Source organism: Phyllobates terribilis, unplaced genomic scaffold (assembly GCF_046119375.1).
Source record: "Phyllobates terribilis strain yellow unplaced genomic scaffold, ASM4611937v1 Scaffold_27__1_contigs__length_16484149, whole genome shotgun sequence".
Lineage (NCBI taxonomy): Eukaryota > Metazoa > Chordata > Amphibia > Anura > Dendrobatidae > Phyllobates > Phyllobates terribilis.
In genome coordinates this window covers 1,621,748-1,643,576 of record NW_027362787.1, presented here as the reverse complement: position 1 = coordinate 1,643,576, position 21,829 = coordinate 1,621,748, and positions in this window count along the sequence as shown.

Genomic DNA, 21,829 nt, shown 5'->3' with positions numbered 1-21,829 from the left:
TATTAGCTATCTTCTTCCCCAGCACCGCTGCACCCTCCCCATTGAGGTGCAGCCCGTCCCTACGGTAGAGCCTGTATCCGACCGCGAAGTCGGCCCAGTTCTCCATGAACCCAAACCCTTCTGCCTTGCACCAACTCTTTAGCCACTTATTCACCTCCCTAACTTCCTGTTGGCGCTCCTGTGTGGCTCGCGGGATTGGTAGTATTTCTGAGAAAACTACCTTGGAGGTCCTTGCCCTAAGCTTCCTACCTAGGTCCCTGAAATCATTTTTAAGGACCCTCCATCTACCACTCACTTTGTCATTGGTGCCGATGTGGACCATGACCGCTGGGTCTTCGCCAGCCCCACCCAGTAACCTGTCAACCCGATCCACGATGTGCCGGACTCGAGCGCCAGGGAGGCAGCACACCGTTCGGCGATCCCGGTCTTTGTGACAGATTGCCCTGTCTGTCCCCCTAATAATAGAGTCACCCACTACCAGAACCTGTCTTGCCTGCCCTACACTTCCCCCCTCCCCCTCATTACTGGAGCATACACTCCCCCGGCGGTCAGAGGATCTGTCATGCTCCAATAATGCCGGTTCTGAACCAGCCTTCCTATACTTCTTCCCTCTATCCCTCCTTACTGTTATCCAGCTCCCTGCCTGTTCAGCCTGCACTTCCCCTCTATGCTCCACCCCCAGTATTGACCCATTGAGTGTCTGCTCGGTGAGCAGCAAACTCCGTTCTATGTTGTCGATGCTCCTCAGTACCGCTATCTGAGCACTTAGATCCAGAATTTGGGCTTCCAAGTGCACGATATGCTCACATCTCTCGCAGCAGTATGGATCCTCGAGTGGGTGCTCACGGAATGCATACATTGCGCAAGATGTACACTGCACGGCTCCGTCCAACATGGACGTCATTCTAAATATGGGGATACAGTCAGTATATATATACAAGTACAAAACACAATTATTTATATATAGGTGTATGGACGGGGATCAATTAGGGATGTGCAAGTGTATCAATTAGATATTGACAGGGGATCAGTTAAGTATGGACGGGGGATCAATTAAGCATCAAGTATGGACGGGGGAATCAGCTAAGTAGGTCAGGTGGATTAATTAAGTAAAAAGTAAAGTAAAGAAAGAATGAAATACAGTCAGCAATTCAGTCCTAAGTCCTCCCTTCCAAACTCCCTGAATCCAAAGTCACTGAAAAACAAGTCACACACTTACTTTCGTTCGCACTTACGCTCCGGACACACGCAGCTCGTTCACACTCGCAAACTAAGAGATTTAAAGTGTTTTTTTTTTTTTTTCCTTTTCCAGCAATGTACCCTTCACCTCAATGCACTTCCAAAGGACTTTATGCCCAACCAGCTGCCCCTTATAAACCCTTAATTATGACCCCTTCCCCTTAATTAACCCCTTGTGAGTAAATCTACACCTCAGGATTTTAGTGCAATGTAGTTAACCTTTAAATACACAGGTAGTAAACTAAGAAACTAAAACTGTAGTGAGAAAATAGATTTTAAAAAGCCCAATAAATCTAAACAGGTAGAAAAGCACTCAGCAGATCACAATGCAGCACTCACCGCAATTCACACAGGTATTTTCTGCAGGATTCCCAATACCTCTTCACGCAATTCACACAGGTATTTTCTGCAGGATTCCCAATACCTCTTCACGCAATTCACACAGGTATTTTCTGCAGGATTCCCAATACCTCTTCACGCAATTCACACAGGTATTTTCTGCAGGATTCCCAATACCTCTTCACCTTCACCTCAATGCACTTCCAGTTCTAGGCTTTATCAGGTAAGTTTTGGCAAACTCCAGCCTGGCTTTTTTATGTCTCGGGGTAAGAAGTGGGGTCTTCCTGGGTATCCTACCATACAGTCCCTTTTCATTCAGACGCCGACGGATAGTACGGGTTGACACTGTTGTACCCTCAGACTGCAGGGCAGCTTGAACTTGTTTGGATGTTAGTCGAGGTTCTTTATCCACCATCCGCACAATCTTGCGCTGAAATCTCTCGTCAATTTTTCTTTTCCGTCCACATGTAGGGAGGTTAGCCACAGTGCCATGGGCTTTAAATTTCTTGATGACACTGCGCACGGAAGACACAGGAACATTCAGGTCTTTGGAGACGGACTTGTAGCCTTCAGATTGCTCATGCTTCCTCACAATTTGGTTTCACAAGTCCTCAGACAATTCTTTGGTCTTCTTTCTTTTCTCCATGCTCAATGTGGTATACACAAGGACACAGGACAGAGGTTGAATCAACTTTAATCCATGTTAACTGGCTGCAAGTGTGATTTAGTTATTGCCAACACCTGTTAGGTGCCACAGGTAAGTTACAGGTGCTGTTAATTACACAAATTAGAGAAGCATCACATGATTTTTCAAACAGTGCCAATACTTTTGTCCATCCCCTTTTTTAGGTTTGATGTGGAATTATATCCAATTTGGCTTTAGGACAATTCTATTTGTGTTTTTTCATTGAAGACAAATTAAATGAAGATAATAATACCAAAGAATTTGTGATTGCAATCATTTTCAGGAAGAAACTGAGTATTATCTGACAGAATTGCCGGGGTGCCAATACTTTTGGCCACCACTGTATTTCATGCGGCAGAAGTTAGCCTCCAGCAATGGAAGAGGGAACCGAGAAAGTGTAGAAAATGCTCTATCATGGCCGCAGTGGTAAGAGACATTGGAAATGCACGATCAAACCTATCATATCATAGGATTATCTATCATCTATCTATCCTTATATTCTCTATTTCATATCTATCTATCCATCTATCTATCCATATATGTATCTATCTATCTTTCTATCTATCCATGTATGATGGATGGATAGATAGATGGATAGATGAATAAATAGATGGATAGATAGATGGATAGATAGATAAATAGATAGATAGATAGTGTAGGGATTTGTACTCACTGAGCCGCGTTGGAGGTAGGCACAGGTTCACACAGTGATGCAGTCCACGGGTTCAAACAAACTGGTGGCTTATTTTAGTGTCCATACACCAGTTAAGAAACAAAAGTTACAGCCTTTTCCTGGCACAAAAAGGAATAACAGAACAAAGCTCAAAATAACAAGTCCATGCAGCACGGATTCAGCCGTTTAAACAAGGTGCTTTTCTCTGCCTCCTGCAGAGTCTAAGAAGCACCTGCAAGGTCTGCTCACCTTGCCCAGCAAACACAGACAGACAGAGACAGGCGCAGCTGTCTTAAATTAGCCTTCCAAGACCGGACTGGAGGTAAGTGAGCAGCTGTCCCCCCCCAGCTCTTTCAGCTGCTCATAAAACCCGGCCCTGTAATCCGGACCCATTAAATTCCTCTCAGCACTATGTGTGCTGGAGCCTGCTTCTCCGGATCCTACATCACCGAAGCATGGCACTTCGAGGACACATACCTCCCGTCCACGATCTGTCCGGCAGCAACCTTACATACACCCCCCCTCTGTCCAAAGCCGTAGGGCTTGGCACCTTCTGTCACCATACAATAAATCCTTGACAAGGCAGCGGCATTCCCATGTTGTTTCCCAGGCCTATGCTCTACCTGGAAACTAAAATCTTGTAGAGCCAGGAACCACCTAGTCACTCTGGCATTGTTTCCCTTCTTTTCTCGCATCCACCTCAATGGGGCATGGTCTGACACTAACCTGAACCTTCTACCTAATAGGTAATACCTCAGAGTGTCTAACGCCCACTTAATGGCCAAACATTCTTTTTCTACAATGGAGTAGTCCTTCTCACAAGCGGAGAGCTTCAGACTGAGGTATTTTACAGGGTGTTCTTCTCCGTTAATCTCCTGGGACAAGACTGCTCCCAGCCCGACATCCGATGCATCCATCTGGACCACAAACTCCTTGGAGAAGCTGGGTGCCACCAAGACTGGTTGTTTACAGAGGACCAGTTTCAATTCCTGGCAGGTCGCTTCTGCTTCCGGGGACCACTTGGCCATAGCTGACTTCATCCCTTTCAGAAGATCCATCAGTGGGGCTGCTATCAGGGCAAAGTTAGGGACAAATCTTCGATAGTAGCCCACAATGCCTAGAAACGCCCTGACCTGCCTCTTCGAGAGGGGATGTGGCCAGTTCAAGATCGCCTCGACCTTATTTATTTGTGGTTTTATTTCCCCTCTACCAACCACGTACCCTAGGTACTTGGCTTCCTCCATCCCCATGGCACATTTCTTCGGGTTGATAGTAAAGCCCGCCTTCCTTAGGGCATCAAGTATGGCTTGAACTTTGTCCAGATGACTTTCCCAGTCCTGGCTAAATATGACGATAGCATCTAGGTAGGCCGCTGCATACTGTTTGTGGGGTGCTAAGATCCGGTCCATGGCTCTCTGGAAGGTGGCCGGAGCTCCCTTCAACCCAAACGGCATCCTGACGTATTGGCGTCGAGAAGGCTGTCTTCTCCTTAGCCTCTTTGGACAGGGGAATTTGCCAATATCCTTTGGTGAGGTCCAGAGTGGTGATGTACCGAGCCCGTCCTAGCCTTTCGATAAGCTCATCTACCCTAGGCATTGGGTAGGCGTCGAACTTTGAGACCTCCTTCAGCTTCCTATAGTCGTTGCAAAACCGCCATTCCCCATCTGGTTTCGGCACTAAGACTATAGGACTGGACCATCCACTTTTGGACTCTTCAATGACTCCCAGGTTTAGCATCCGCCTTACTTCTTTAGAGATCACCTCTCTGCGGGCTTCGGGGATCCGGTATGGTTTTAGATTGACGCGAACATGAGGCTCTGTGAGAACCTCATGCTCTATGACCTGAGTGAGTCCTGGCAACTCCGAAAACATGTCTTTATTTCGCTGTAACAACTCTTTGCACTGTTGCTTTTGGGCATGTGACAGTGACTCTGCCACCTTGACCTCTTTCACATCGGCCTCAGCCTCAGCCACTAAACAGGGAGCTTCCGCAGGCTCTCTATCTTGCCATGGCTTAATCAAGTTAACATGGTAAATTTGGTAGGGCTTCCTCTTCCCTGGTTGGTGGATCTTAAAGTTGACTTCCCCCACTTTCTCTACCACCTCATAGGGGCCCTGCCACTTGGCCATGAACTTGCTCTCCACTGTGGGACTAGCACAAGCACTTGATCTCCTGGGTTGAACGATCTCACCCTGGCCGACCTATTATACACCCTGGACTGTGCCTCTTGTGCCTTGAGGAGGTGCTCCCTCACAATGGGCATCACATGGGCAATCCTCTCTTGCATCTGGGCAACGTGCTCCACCACTCTCCTATAGGGAGTGGTCTCAGCTTCCCAGGACTCTTTCTCCACCTCCAGGAGTCCTGAGGGTGTCGTCCATAGAGTGGTTCAAACGGGGAGAAACCTGTGGAAGCTTTGGGAACTTCCCTCATGGCGAACAACATATAGTCCCAGTCTCGGCCATCCTTTTCCACTGCTTTCCTCAACATTGCTTTCAAGGTTTTGTTAAACCTCTCTACCAGTCCGTCCGTCTGGGGAGAGTACACGGAGGTTCTCAGTTGTGCAATCTGCAGTGTCTTGCACAATTCCCTCATGACCTTCGACATAAATGGAGTTCCTTGGTCTGTTAGGATCTCGTTAGGCAACCCGGTTCTTGAAAACATGTGGACTAACTCCCGGGCTATACACCTGGTGGAGGAGTTTCGTAGTGGTACGGCCTCCAGATACCATGTAGCATAATCTAATACCACCAGGATATACTGATGCCCTTGGGCGGACTTGACCAGAGGCCCCACTAGATCCATTGCTATGCGTTCGAATGGAACCTCGATGACTGGTAGTGGCACTAGGGGACTGCGGAAGTGGGCCACTGGGGAGGTTATCTGGCATGTGGGGCAGGAACGACAATAACTCTATATTTCTCTATAGCAACCTGGCCAGTAGAATCTTTGGAGGATCCGTTCTTGAATCTTGTCTGCACCCAGGTGACCACCCAACACATGAGAATGAGCCATGTCTAACACCCTGCGTCTATAGGGCCCTGGCACCAGCAACTGTTCTATTACCTCACCCCTTGGCTTGGTTATTCTGTACAGCAAATCCCCATTCACAGCAAAATGAGGGAACCGAGTGTCAGCCCCCGGTTCCTGAGGCACCCCATTTAACACAGTAACATTTTCAAAGGCCCCTTTCAGAGTTAAATCCCTGAGTTGGGCAGTTCCAAAGTTTCCCTCGGACACCTCCAGCTCAGGGATATTGGACTCAGGGGATGCTACTTCATCCTCATTGCCCACCAGCACACACATGGGAAACTCATCTACTATGTTCTGCGGGTAAGTTTCCTTAGGGGCGATCTGGCTGTCGTCCAAGCAACCAGGTGTCCCCGCTTTCCCCCACATTTCCCAGAATAATGCAAAGTAACGTCCAATTATTATGGGATGCAATAGGTCCTTAACGACCGCCACTTCATGAGATGTGGTGCCACAGTCTGTGTTTACATCCACCTGGGCCACAGGATAGTTCTTAGCGTCCCCATGGATACACCGGACATCCACCACCTTCCCAGAAACCAGCCTATGAGGGAGTGTGGCCCTTATCAGGGTCACCAAACTTCCTGAGACCAATAGTCCAGAGACTTGTGCCCCGTTAACTGACACTGAGCATGCCTGAGGGCCCTCGCCATGTTGACGAACCGCGCTGCAGGCGGGGTAGGCAAAATAAGAGCAACGCCGGCCCATGTTACAGTCCATTGGTTCAGAGGTTATGGGACACCGGGAGGCAATATGGCCAGGGGTATGACATCTCCAACACACTATATTATGGGGTGGGACCTTGGGCAGCAACTCAGACCCCTCCTGAACTCTAGGATGCCCCCCAGGTGTGGCGCTAGCTCGCTTCTTTTGGGTGTCCGCCACCTTTTGGGAACCCCAGTATTGAGAGGCTACGACCCCTTGTTTTCCCAACGGACTCTCAACCGCCTGGTATCTTTCCACCAACCCCACCAAGTCATCAGCATTATAGGGATCTCCCTGGGCAACCCAGGATTTTACCGACTTCGGGAGAGAGTGTATAAACCTGTCTATAACGACCTCTATCTCATATCATAGGACTATCTATCATCTATCTATTATCTATATGACGCGCCCCCTGGGCCATGGGGCACCCGGGACCGGACTTCAGGGCAATGCTGGGAGTAGTAGTGGCGACCCGGTCCCGTGGCTCAGGGTGGCCAGACCAATATTGTGGCAGTCTCTGTATCAGTATAATGCAATGTCCGACTACGCCACCCGTGGATTGCGGTCAATAAGAACCGCCGCTGCTGAGCAGACCTCTGAGGCTGATGTTGTGAGGGCAGCAGAGTGTAGTATAACTCCCCACGGGAGGAGTATAGCCTCAGGCTAGTGAGTGTGGATGATAGGAGTGATGGTGCACGAGCGCAGCAGGAACGACTCAGAGGCTTTGCAGTGCAGTTCAGGGTCTTTACTGATGGTGATAAGGCAGACCCTCCCGGGAGTACTGGCTAGCATAAGAGGCCTGGTCAGTCTGTGAGCAAACTGGAGTTCCCCTGGCCAGGTGGAGTTGTAGGCCTCCCCGACTATCTGCACTCTTCCTGGCTACCTTGCTGTAAGCGAGTGGAAGTAGCCCACGTCCCTGAGTGTTCCGTGTGGTGCTCACCTGTATGGCTGGTGACTTGGGGCCTTCTGATAGCCCCCGCTCCTCGATTGCAGTGCTGGTCCCTTGCTCGTGACTGAGCCTCCGGGCTTCTATGGCCAGAGGACTTGAAATCCCCTGCCGGCGGGTTTCTGCTGCTGGGTATATATAAGTCCCCGCAACCTCGGACTCCTGTGTCCGGTTCTCAGAGTCTTCTGCCAGGACGAACTCCGCTTAGCTCAAGTCCCTGGTCTTCAGCTCCTGCTCCTACAGAGCTCCTCGCTGTTACTTTCCCTGTGTCTGGAACTAACTCCAGGCTCTGACTTCACTAACCCCGCCCCAGATCCAGTTTATATAGGGCAGGTTCCTCCCCTATCTGGTCTGGGACAGGAGGTGTTGCATGTTTAAGGGCTCCGAACCAGGAAACCTCCCACTTGCTCTCAGACATAATATTTCTATTACAGTGGTAACCAGACCCTGGGGTGCCACATATCCATCTATCTATCTCATATCTATCTATCTATCAATCTCATATCTATCTATCTTCTCCACTTTTTATCTGGTCTCAGGTATGACTTTCATATTACCCACGACTGTTACTTGCCACAGGTGAGTTTTAACGAGCATCACATGCTTGAAGCAAAGTTGTTTTTCCACAATTTTGGAAAAGTGCCAACAATTTTGTCCGGCCCATTTTTGGAGTTTTGTGTGAAATTATGTCCAATTTGCCTTTTTTTCCCATTTTTTGTGCTGTTTCAATACACACAAAGGAAATAAATATTATAACAAATGTATAACAAAACGTGTAATTGTAATAATTTTCTGGGAGAAATACTTCACTTTCTGGAACAATCTCAAGGTTGCTAAACACTTCCAGCCATGACTGTGTGTATATATGGGCCCTCAATAAACCATCCCTCTCAACGAAAAGGCCACAGCAAGGGTCAGGAATCGGTGGCCTTCCCTCTCCGAATCTTAGGGAGAGACGGTTGTGCTTCCAGCATCCACCTAGGCTGCCACCCCAGTGGAACTAATAGCAGGGTTGCCAACTGTCCAGAAATTCTTGGACAGTCCATAAAAATAGGGCACTTTTTTCCCTGTCCGTAAAAAAAAATGTGATGCGTCCATAATCTTTCTGAAGCTGGAGAGACTTGTTCAGATGGAGGGAGATGTAGGGGCATCATATTGTGTATAGGGAGATGTAGGGGCATCATATTGTGTATAGGTATCATATTGTGTATCTGCATGTGTGGGGACATCATACGGTGTATATGGAGCTGTGAGCACATCATACTGTATTTAGGGAACAATGAGGGAATCATACTGTATACAAGGAGCTGTGGAAACATAATGCTGTGTAAAGGGTCTGTGGGGTCATCATCTAATATACAGTACAGACCAAAAGTTTGGACACACCTTCTCATTTAAAGATTTTTCTGTATTTTCATGACTATGAAAATTGTACATTCACACTGAAGGCATCAAAACTATGAATTACCACATGTGGAATTATATACTTAACAAAAAAAGTGTGAAACAACTGAAAATATGTCTTATATTCTAGGTTCTTCAAAGTAGCCACCTTTTGCTTTGATGACTGCTTTGCACACTCTTGGCATTCTCTTGATGAGCTTCAAGAGGTAGTCACCGGAAATGGTTTTCACTTCACAGGTGTGCCCTGTCAGGTTTAATAAGTGGGAGTTCTTGCCTTATAAATGGGGTTCGGATCATCAGCTGTGTTGTGCAGAAGTCTGGTGGATACACAGCTGATAGTCCTACTAAATAGACTGTTAGAATTTGTATTATGGCAAGAAAAAAGCAGCTAAGTAAAGAAAAATGAGTGGCCATCATTACTTTAAGAAATGAAGGTCAGTCAATGCAAAAAATTGGTAAAACTTTGAAAGTGTCCCCAAGTGCAGATGCAAAAACCATCAAGCGCTGCAAGAAACTGGCTCACATGAGGACTGCCCCAGGAAAGGAAGACCAAGAGTCACCTCTGCTTCTGAGGATAAGTTTATCCGAGTCACCAGCCTCAGAAATCGCAGGTTAACAGCAGCTCAGATTAGAGACCAGGTCAATGCCACACAGAGTTCTAGCAGCAGACACATCTCTTCAACAACTGTTAAGAGGAGACTTTGTGCAGCAGGCCTTCATGGTAAAATAGCTGCTAGGAAACCACTGCTAAGGACAGGCAACAAGCAGAAGAGACTTATTTGGGCTAAAGAACACAAGGAATGGACATTAGACCAGTGGAAATCTGTGCTTTGGTCTGATGAGTCTAAATTTGAGATCTTTGGTTCCAACCACCGTGTCTTTGTGCGATGCAGAAAAGGTGAACGGATGGACTCTACATGTCTGGTTCCCACCGAGAAGCATGGAGGAGGAGGTGTGATGGTGTGGGGGTGCTTTGCTGGTGACACTGTTGGGGATTTATTCAAAATTGAAGGCATACTGAACCAGCATGGCTACAACAGCATCTTGCAGCGGCATGCTATTCCATCCGGTTTGCGTTTAGTTGGACCATCATTTATTTTTCAACAGGACAATGACCCCAAACACACCTCCAGGCTGTGTAAGGGCTATTTGACCAAGAAGGAGAATGATGGGGTGCTACGCCAGATGACCTGGCCTCCACAGTCACCAGACCTGAACCCAATCGAGATGATTTGGGGTGAGCTGGACCGCAGAGTGAAGGCAAAAGGGCCAACAAGTGCTAAGCATCTCTGGGAACTCCTTCAAGATTGTTGGAAGACCATTTCCATTGACTACCTCTTGAAGCTCATCAAGAGAATGCCAAGAGTGTGCAAAGCAGTCATCAAAGCAAAAGGTGGCTACTTTGAAGAACCTAGAATATAAGACATATTTTCAGTTGTTTCACACTTTTTTGTTAAGTATATAATTCCACATGTGTTAATTCATAGTTTTGATGCCTTCAGTGTGAATGTACAATTTTCATAGTCATGAAAATACAGAAAAATCTTGAAATGAGAAGGTGTGTCCAAACTTTTGGTCTGTACTGTATATAATCGTCTTATCCCGTCTGTCTGTCTGTCCTTCTGTCCAGGAAATCCTGCGTCGCTGATTGGTCCAGCCGCGGCCAATCAGCGACGCGGGATTTCAGAAAAAGATGGCGGCCGTTAGCAGCTCATCTGCCGCACGGAGGTCAGCGGCGATGCAGCCGGGAGATGACCGGCGCTAGCCGCTCATCTCCCGGCTGCTCGCAGCAGAAGTACCGCGACCGGCGGCGCCGCTGATCTCCCGACGGCAAGTGTGAAGCGAGGACCGGGGAGCGGCGCCGCCAGTCGGGATACTTCGGCTGTGAGCAGCCGGCCATCTCCCGGTTCCTTGCAGCGGAAGTACCCGCACAGGTAGCGTCGCTGCCCGGTCCTCAGTAATACGATTCGCTGATTGGTCGGAATCAGCGATATTGGCGCCGCGACCAATCAGCGATACTGGCGCCAAATTTAAACACCGCTCTGCTGATTGGTCATGGCCGGCGGCCGCGACCAATCAGCGATTTTGGCGCCACATTTAAACACCACTCTGTTGATTGCGCCTGGTCGGCCGCATACAGATTCTAGAATACCCGATGCGTTAGAATCGGGCCACCATCTAGTACTGTATATAAAGAGCTGTGGGAGCCATCACACTATATATAGAGACCTGTGAAAAGCTTATGTGTTGATCCAGAGGAAGTCAAAAAAAACCATGAGGCAGATGCTGCTTGCCCAAAATTAGGGGAAAAATTCCTTCCCGACTCCACATATGGCAATCAGACTAGTTGCTTGGATCAACGTCCCATAATAAAATCTAGTATGAATAACCTGTAATGTTATTCAAGAAAGTCACACAGGACCTCCTTGAACTTTTTTTAGAGAATTAAGTATTACAAGGTCATGTGGTAGAGAGTTCCATACCTCACACAATAAAACATTGCCATCTAAATTCCTTTAGACAAAGCGAATTAGGAGCTAGATGCTAGAGTAGTTGAATTAAAACTGAAAAAAATTATTAACACAGCAAAAAAGAGGAACAGTATTTATTCTCCAGCCCAGGTCTCAAAACTAATGCACTAATCAGGATGAAGCAAACCATATAATAAAGGCAGGGGCAGCACAGGTGCAAAATACTGATGAGACAACCAACTCATAACCTACCAATTCTTGGAGGGGGTCATTGCTTAGTATTAAAACTGCACACAAAAAAATGGCTTGTATAGGTCACTGGTCACACACAGATTGTTAGGGGAATGGTTGCAAACAACTTTATTAAATAATGGAAAGCAAACGAACCCGGGGTCCGTGATGCAGCCTGGAGGACTGTGGACGAACACCTTCCGGGTAAGAAGGTAAAACAACCAACTGAAATAACAATCCCCCCCGTGTTACTGCACACCGGAACGGGAATAGGGATTCGCACTATCTCCATTAACTGCACGAGAGATGTGCGACAAATAATGGAGCCGTAGCCCTGTTAACTGCACAGAGGCTACGCAGCAGGCGCTCGGATGCGTGTGTGATTCACGCCGGCTTATACGTGCTCCCAGCCGGCTTGCTACCGGACTGAGGAGTATCTCTCCACGTGGCTAACAGGCGGTGCCGGGAATACGGAGTCCGCAGTCTGTTCGGGGTGTATAGCGACCCCCTTGTTGGAGCCAGAGTGTCAGACGAAGCTACCTGCCTCCCTCCATCTAAGGCTGTCTATCCCCTGCTAAACCTGCCTGTCAGAAGCTATAACAGCAAAAGCACACGTGGAGCCGAAACGACCAAGCGTCCACACAATAACACCAACTCAGCTCAATGATCAGAGTGCGCCGCCATGTTTGTGGGCGTGCTATTTAAATATTAAGCCCTGCCCATCATCACATTATTGGTGACGTCACCCGCGACCAATCAGGCGGTGCCAGGTCACCGGATCAGCTGACTCCCAAACCACCAATCACGGTCCGCCATGTCACGGGCATGCTCAGTGCAGTGTATCCTGGACTTAGGCTGTAACAGCCCTGTTTCCCTCCGCAACCTATCCTTCATGTTGCTAGGAACAAAGACCCGAGAGACAACTTGTACATCTCGTGCACCAGCTAGGCGTTGGGACTGACGATGATGCTGAGAAGCATCTGGACCGGAATGGGAGACCACAGAATCCACTGATGATTCTGAACCCATTTCGGATCCAGAAAACACCTGACGCCTAACACAGATAGTGCTCAATATAGGGCTTACAGCCTATTAGTGACCCTCATACTGTTAGATTAGGCAGGCTGCAAAGCACTATCTAAGTGCACCCCATGAGGACAAACCCCCTAGTTTACAAATCCAGCATTGATGGGCTTGTCTGAACCCTGAATAAAAATAACGTGCAAAATCTATATATGAGGTACTGGTAGATATTTTGGCGCTGGTCACGCACAGTGTCTGGTTTACAGCCTATTAGTGACGCCCATACTATTAGATTAGGCAGGCTATGCTCCCCTCATACACCTTACCACGGTGTGTAGTGTGACATGGAGCTAAACCCCCTGTCTGCTTAAGAATAAGGCTGCGAAAAACCTTCTCTTTATTGATAGTAGAGAAACCTCCATACAGTAGATGCGGAAAACATACGATGAACCCCAGTATTGTACCACATAGATAGGGCTCTTACCGGCTAAGCTTGGAGCAGGCTGTGTGCACAGAGCTCAAGATACAAAACTGTAGGGATGTGGACTGTCTTACCCTGTTCCTGCCCCTGAAGACAACAAACGCGTCATGTGAATACTGTCTTGCGGTTTTATATCTAAAAGTGATATGTGTCTTATGTAATGTATAATGGTGATGTAACAGCATGTGAAGTGTTAATGCATAATGTGAGTATAGCATAAGATAAGCTTAGGATACCATAAGACATAAGTATAACATAAACCCTAAAATACAAATTTTATTAAATCTCTTTAAAATCGGGACATGCGGCATAAAGATGATACGCATCAGTATTGCACTTTATCAAGATAAGTTCCTTTTATTGTTTAGTCTTGTGATCATTTATGTCATTGATACCTCTATGGGTGATTAATTCCAGGGCTGGCTAGGGTTATCCAGGGATAGCCGCCGTGGAGCGGGGGCCCAACAGTGTCAACATTAACTAGGGTGTCACCCTCCACTATAAGGCAGGTAATCAGCATCTAGGGTGTTGAACAGGGCTGATTGTAGCCTTTGTTTGGATGCCCGAATGTATCCTTTGGCTTGGAGGTCCAAAGATATTAGGAACGTTCTTGGGTGTTTTTATAAATTTGCACATTGTCACTTTATTCACTGTTGTCACTTTAATCATTTAGTACACACTGAGGATTGATTGTTTGATGTGATATCTGTACCAGTTTCTGGTAGACTGTTAGATCTTTGGTCTATGTAAGTGTGGCACCCCAGGGGTCTGGTTTCCACAGTAACAGCAATGTTATGTCTGAGAGCAGGTGGGAGGTCTCTTGGTCAGGAATCCTATGCATGCCACACCTCCTGCCCAGTCCTGGGAGGGGAAGGACTTCCCCTATATAAACCTGGGGCTGAGGCAGGGTTAGAGAGTTCAAAGGGAGAGTTCAGCCAGGAGGGCTGACAGGGAGCTGTGGCTCCGGCTGGGCCTAGCTCCTGGGCCATGCCAGAAGTAGAGACAGAGAAGAGAAGCAGCTATGGGAAGAAACAACAGGAGCTCTGTGGGAGCAGTGCTACAAGGAGTCAGGGGCTGGCAGCTGCAGAGCTCGCCCTGACTGAGAAGCTATCACCGGACCTGGAGTCCGAGGCTGTGGGGACTAACTCCTATCCAGCAGCAGAAACCGACCGGCAGGGGATTGCAGGTCCTCTGGCCCAGAAACCCGAAGGCACGGTCACACGCGTGGGACCAGCACCGCCGTCGTGGAGCGGAAGCTACTAGAAGGCCCCGAGTCACCGGCCATACGGGTGAGCACCACACGGTACACTCAGGGACGTGGGCTACTTATACCCGCCTCTAGCAAGGTAGCCAGAAGAGTAACGTTAGTTTGGGAGGCCTACAACTCCGCCTGGCCAGGGGAGATCCCATCTGCTCAAGGACTGACCAGGCCCCAATCGCTAGCCAGTACTCCGGGAGAGTCTGTCTTTGTCACCAGTAAAGACCCTGAACTACACCGTACCGTCTCCGAGTGGTTCCTGCTACCCCCATCATCCACGTCGGCTGCCCTGAGGCCATACCCCTCCCGTTGGGGGTTATACTATCACGCTGCACAATCCTACCACCGGCCTCAGCGGTCTGCCCTGCAGCAGCAGCTCCTTAGCTGCACTCAACGGGTGGCGTAGTCGTCCAACATCTACCGCTAATACAGCGCCACTTAGTCTGACTCCCTGGGCACGGACCGGGTCACCGCCACGAGACTACAACCCTCACCAGATCCGGCTCCGGGTAAGCTCCCGCGTGCGCAACGCTGCACGACACAGGCCCAGGGGCGCGTCAACTTTTGGCGTAGTCGGCAGGATCTCGTGCCCGCAACCACCGGGTACTGCGTGCCTGAAAAAGACTGTTCAAACTTACCAGTGGTGAAGATTCCCGCCATCCGGCGCCATCTTCGGCCTTCTTCCCGCCCTCCGTGGAGGTTTCCCGCCATTGGACGCCATCTTGAGGACGCCGCGCGGGAAGAAGAGGGGCGTGGACTCCGAAAGCGAGCGAGAACTGAAGCCCCGCCTCACGTCCGGACGTTGCGTAAGGTCCTGGAAGGAGCCCAGCAGACGCCGACGTCACAGGAGCGCGACGGAAGGTCCTCAACCCTGACGATCCACTGCGGAGCCGCGGCCTACGGAAGAGGATCATCGCAAGGTAGGCCACGGTCCACTAGGGGGGAGAAGGATGTCGGATACGGAGGAGAGCTTCACCGCTCCAACCCCCGCCAGCGCCACCGCTGTTGCGGTCATGCCTTTCACCATGCCCTATATCCCGGGGGCAGCCTGGCTACCCCAGTACTCAGGGGAGTCACATACCCTGCAGGACTTTAGAGAAAAGCTGGATAGCCTCTTCCAGGTGTACCCCCTCACAGAAGAGCAAAAAGTGAGCATCCTGGTGGCCCAATTAACCGGGGCAGCCCAAAGGGAGGTAAAGTCCTGGCCACCTGGGAGGAGGACTGTCGCAGAGATACTAGCCCGGCTAACCAAGGAGGGGCTGCAGTGCTACCAATAGGAGGAAAGCCAAGAGGACCCGGACGGGTCTGAGGACTACCCTCAGGAGGGAGCACAAAGAGGACACCGCTACTGAAGGGAAGTAGCATAAACAAAGAACTGTATATCGTTACCCGTCAGGGTATGAGAACTGATGCTAATTAAAATATGGTCCCCGTTGGGATTAGTGAATTGTTCCCCGTGTGTCCCTATCCCTTACCAGGCTGAGGACTGTGAGCAGCCATCCCCTATCCCTTACCAGGCTGAGGACTGTGAGCAGCCAATCCTTATCCCCACTGGCCGAGGACTGAGAGCGGCCATATCTTGTAAATAATTATGTGTCTCTAGTAATTTATAGGAGTCTTTGGTGGATTTACCGGGAATCCTGTGTACATAGTTGGAGCGTAACCTAGGGATGGACTAAAGACTGTTAAGGACTCGGGGCAGGACAGACCCCTACCTGGTTACGTCTCCCTGTTTTGGTGAAATGGACACCTTGCTTTTCTTCAAAGACTGCACCCGGTTGCGGACACGCCGTGACCATCTTTATGTGTTTTTCTTGTTGTATTATTATTGTTTATACCTTATTATGTTTTTCAAAAAAAAAATTGTTTAGTCCCGGAGTACTAAATTTCACTAGGGGGGAATGTGGCACCCCAGGGGTCTGGTTTCCACAGTAACAGCAATGTTATGTCTGAGAGCAGGTGGGAGGTCTCTTGGTCAGGAATCCTATGCATGCCACACCTCCTGCCCAGTCCTGGGAGGGGAAGGACTTCCCCTATATAAACCTGGGGCTGAGGCAGGGTTAGAGAGTTCAAAGGGAGAGTTCAGCCAGGAGGGCTGACAGGGAGCTGTGGCTCCGGCTGGGCCCAGCTCCTGGGCCATGCCAGAAGTAGAGACAGAGAAGAGAAGCAGCTATGGGAAGAAACAACAGGAGCTCTGTGGGAGCAGTGCTACAAGGAGTCAGGGGCTGGCAGCTGCAGAGCTCGCCCTGACTGAGAAGCTATCACCGGACCCGGAGTCCGAGGCTGTGGGGACTAACTCCTATCCAGCAGCAGAAACCGACCGGCAGGGGATTGCAGGTCCTCTGGCCCAGAAACCCGAAGGCACGGTCACACGCGTGGGACCAGCACCGCCGTCGTGGAGCGGAAGCTACTAGAAGGCCCCGAGTCACCGGCCATACGGGTGAGCACCACACGGTACACTCAGGGACGTGGGCTACTTATACCCGCCTCTAGCAAGGTAGCCAGAAGAGTAACGTTAGTTTGGGAGGCCTACAACTCCGCCTGGCCAGGGGAGATCCCATCTGCTCAAGGACTGACCAGGCCCCAATCGCTAGCCAGTACTCCGGCAGGGTCTGTCTTTGTCACCAGTAAAGACCCTGAACTACACCGTACCGTCTCCGAGTGGTTCCTGCTACCCCCATCATCCACGTCGGCTGCCCTGAGGCCATACCCCTCCCGTTGGGGGTTATACTATCACGCTGCACAATCCTACCACCGGCCTCAGCGGTCTGCCCTGCAGCAGCAGCTCCTTAGCTGCACTCAACGGGTGGCGTAGTCGTCCAACATCTACCGCTAATACAGCGCCACTTAGTCTGACTCCCTGGGCACGGACCGGGTCACCGCCACGAGACTACAACCCTCACCAGATCCGGCTCCGGGTAAGCTCCCGCGTGCGCAACGCTGCGCGACACAGGCCCAGGGGCGCGTCATAAGTACGAATAAGGGACTTTTAGGGTCTAGGGGCAGCTGCCGTTCAGCAAGGGTGCCATTGTCATCTATATGTAGGATGCCCATCTCCGTTGACATGCAGGTTCAGGCTAGGGTATCTATAGGGTGAGTTTTATTGAAGTACAGTGGGTACGGAAAGCATTCAGACCCCTTTAAATTTTTCACTCTTTGTTTCATTGCAGCCATTTGGTAAATTCTAAAAAGTTCATTTTTTTCTCATTAAAGTACACTCTGCACCCCATCTTGACTGAAAAAAACAGAAATGTAGAAATTTTTGCAAATTTATTAAAAAAGGAAAACTGAAATATCACATGGTCATAAGTATTCAGACCCTTTGCTCATATTTAAGTCACATGTGTAACGGGTCTGGGAGGCGGAACCTCTGGGCTACTATACAAGGGGGTGGTCCTTGTAAGGGAGCGGGTGGCGACCAGGCAGGCAATCACAGCAGGTGACCGGGACAGTCTCTGGGTGTACGGGCAGGAGGTCACGGCAAGTGATCGAGGCAGTCTCTGGAAGAACGGGCTGGAGGTCACGGCAAGTGACCGGGCAGTCTCTGGAAGAACGGGCTGGAGGTCACGGCAAGTGACCGGGGCAGTCTCTAAGTAAAGGGTAGGTACGACCTGTGATGGCTGAACCTCCAGGTAGGCTAGCAAGGCAGATGGAGGATGTGTGCTCCCAGGTGAGCAAGCGAGAGTCTCTGGAATAGCAGGTGGTCACAGCACGTGACGGCGGAGCCTCCAGGTAGGCAAGCAGGCAGGTAGCGGAGAAGCGCTCCCAGGTGAGCGGGCAAGAGTCTCTGGAATAGCTGGTGGTCACAGCACGTGACAGCGGAGTCTCCGGGCTGGCAAGCAGGCAGGTAGCGGAGAAGCGCTGCCAGGTGAGCGGGCAAGAGTCTGGAATAGCTGGTGGTCACAGCACGTGACAGCGGAGCCTCCGGGTTGGCAAGCAGGCAGGTAGTGGAGAAGCGCTCCCAGGTGAGCGGGCAAGTGTCTGGAATAGCTGGTGGTCACAGCACGTGACAGCGGAGCCTCCGGGCAGGCAAGCAGGCAGGTAGCGGAGAAGCGCTCCCAGGTGAGCGGGCAAGCTGGTCCATAGACAGACTGACCGGAGTTGTAAGGCAGACCGTCGGACCTCAGGCAAGCAGGCAGGTAGTTGATGTGCACTCCCAGGTGAGCGGGCAAGTTGGTCCTTAGACAGACTGACCGGAGTTGTAAGGCAGACCGTCGGACCTCAGGCAGGCAGGCAGGTAACAGGAAATCAGGCAGGATTAGGACAGCAAGCTGGCGGGAATCTGGCAGGTAACTGGCAGGTAACTGGCAACGGGACCTGAGGGCTGAAGCAGAGTAGAACGGTGCAACAACATTGCTCGGGCACCTCCATTTTGGAGGAGGTGCCTTATATATGGTAAAGTCCTCCGGCCATTGGCCGGGGACTCCTTAGGACGGCGCGCGCGGCCCCTTTAAGAGGGAGGGAGGGCGCGCGCGCGCGCCCTAAGCACAGTGGCCGGGAAGGAGCGCGCGCTGCCAGCAGAGCGGGAGAGGGACGCCGGGCACGGAGCAGAGCGGTGAGGGGAACAGCGTCCCTGCCTAGCAGAGGGCAGGGACGCCGGCACTACAGTACCCCCCCCTTTAGCCCCCCCCTTTTTTAGGCCAGATAGAAATTTAGCTAGGATGAGAGGGGCATGGATGTTCTCCCGGGGCTCCCACGTTCTCTCCTCAGGACCAAACCCCTTCCAATCTACCAAAAAAAAGGTCTTTCCTCTTACCCTTTTGGTGGCAAGAATGTTCTCTACCTCAAACTCGTCCTCAGCAGAAACCGGAGCAGGAGGCGCACCTGTAGACTTGGAAAAAGAGTTAAGCACCACGGGTTTGAGGAGAGATACATGGAAGGAGTTAGGGATCCGTAAGTTGGCCGGGAGTTTCAATTTATAGGCCACCGGGTTGATCTGACTGATGACCTCCAGAGGACCGATGAACCGAGGCCCTAACTTGTAAGAAGGTATCTTGAGTCGAACATATTTAGATGAGAGCCAGACTTTATCTCCTGGACGAAATTGTGGAGGATCCAGGCGTTTTTTGTCAGCGTGTCTTTTCATACGCTCGGATGACAGAAGGAGTGCGGACCGGGTACTCTCCCATATGGAGGAAAATTTGCTAACGAGAGATTCCGCAGCCGGGTTGTCCACAGAGGTGGAGACAGGAAAAGGAATCCGAGGATGCTGACCAAAGACTACAAAAAACGGGGATTTGGAGGAGGATTCGCTCTCGTGATTATTATAAGAGAACTCGGCCCATGGTAGGAGATCCACCCAGTCAGAATGGTGGGCATTAACGAAGTGCCGGAGGTAACTGGTCAGGTTCTGATTGATCCGCTCCACTTGACCATTGGACTGTGGGTGGTAAGCGGAAGAGAAGTCCAGGGTGACGTCTAGTAGTTTACAAGTGGCTCTCCAGAAACGTGAGGTGAACTGTACCCCACGATCCGACACGATGTGGAGGGGCAGGCCATGAAGACGGAAGATGTGGCGGATAAAGTCTTTAGCCAGCTCGGGTGCAGACGGAAGGCCTGGCAGGGGAATAAAGTGAGCCATCTTGGAAAAGCGGTCAGCGACCACCCAAATGACCGTACAACCGGCAGAGACGGGGAGATCAGTTATAAAGTCCATTGCTATATGCTGCCAGGGGGCAGCAGGTACAGGAAGCGGAAGGAGGCGTCCGGCTGGCAGATGTCTCGGGACTTTGTTGCGGGCGCAGGACACACAGGCAGAAACAAAGTCTATTATGTCCTTGTGCAGGGTAGGCCACCAATAGTGCCGGGCAATAAGCTGGAGGGTCTTTTTCTGACCGGCGTGGCCAGCTAGTTTAGACGAATGGCCCCAGTGTAGGATCTTCTCCCGATCAGGTACTGAAACAAACGTCTTACCGGGAGGGAGACGATTTAGACTCACAGGAGCCACCTGCATTACTCTGGCGGGATCGATGATATGTTTAGGTTCTTCCTCGAGATCGGACACCAGAAAGGATCGGGACAAGGCGTCTGCTTTGACGTTTTTGTCAGCCGGGCGAAAATGAAGAACAAAATCAAAGCGAGCAAAAAACAAGGACCACCGGGCTTGGCGCGGGTTAAGTCTCTGGGCATGCTGGAGGTAAGCCAAGTTCTTGTGGTCAGTGTAAATTATTACCGGATGAAGAGCCCCCTCGAGTAGGTAACGCCACTCCTCCAACGCCAGCTTGATGGCCAATAACTCTCGGTCTCCTATGGAATAGTTGCGCTCAGAAGAGGAGAAGAGTTTGGAGAAGAAGCCACAAGTTACCATTCTCCCGGAAGATGATTTTTGAGTACGTACCGCTCCGGCTCCAGAGGAGGAGGCGTCAACTTCCAGGAAGAACTGCTTGTTGCCGTCCGGGCGATGCAGCACCGGGGCGGAAGAGAAGGCCTGTTTTAGGGAAAGAAAGGCCTCCTCTGCTTCGGGCGGCCACTCTTTGGGATTAGTACCCTTACGGGTGAGCGCGGAAATTGGGGCAGTCCGGGAAGAGAAGTGCGGGATGAAGAGGCGGTAATAGTTGGCGAAGCCCAGGAACCGTTGAATAGCCTTCAACCCCTCTGGTCGGGGCCATTTCTCGATGGCAGACAGTTTCTCAGGATCCATTTGTAGGCCAGTCTGAGAGATAATGTAGCCCAGAAACGGAAGCGAGGTCTGCTCAAAGAGGCACTTCTCATATTTAGCGTAGAGATGGTTCTGCCTGAGCCTGAGCAGGACCTGACGAACATCCCTCCGGTGAGTCTGGAGATCCGGAGAGAAGACCAAGATGTCGTCCAGGTACACCACTACGCAGGAGTAGAGAAGGTCCCGGAAGATGTCATTGACCAACTCTTGAAAGACGGCAGGAGCGTTACAGAGGCCAAAGGGCATTACCAGATATTCATAGTGGCCGTCCCGGGTGTTGAATGCCGTCTTCCATTCATCCCCCTGACGGATACGAACCAGGTTGTACGCCCCACGGAGATCCAGTTTGGTGAAGATTCTAGCCCCCCTCAGACGATCAAATAACTCCGGAATGAGCGGAAGGGGGTACTTATTCTTCACCGTGATCTGGTTAAGGCCTCTATAGTCTATACAGGGACGGAGAGAGCCGTCCTTCTTTTTGACGAAAAAGAAGCCTGCTCCCGCCGGGGAGGTAGATTTCCGGATGATCCCCTGGCCAGATTCTCCTCAATATATTCGGACATCGACCGGGTCTCAGCAGCGGATAATGGATAAATACGCCCACGGGGAGAAGTACCAGGTAACAGGTCGATAGGGCAGTCGTATGGTCTATGAGGGGGTAGTGTCTCTGCCTCCTTTTTATTAA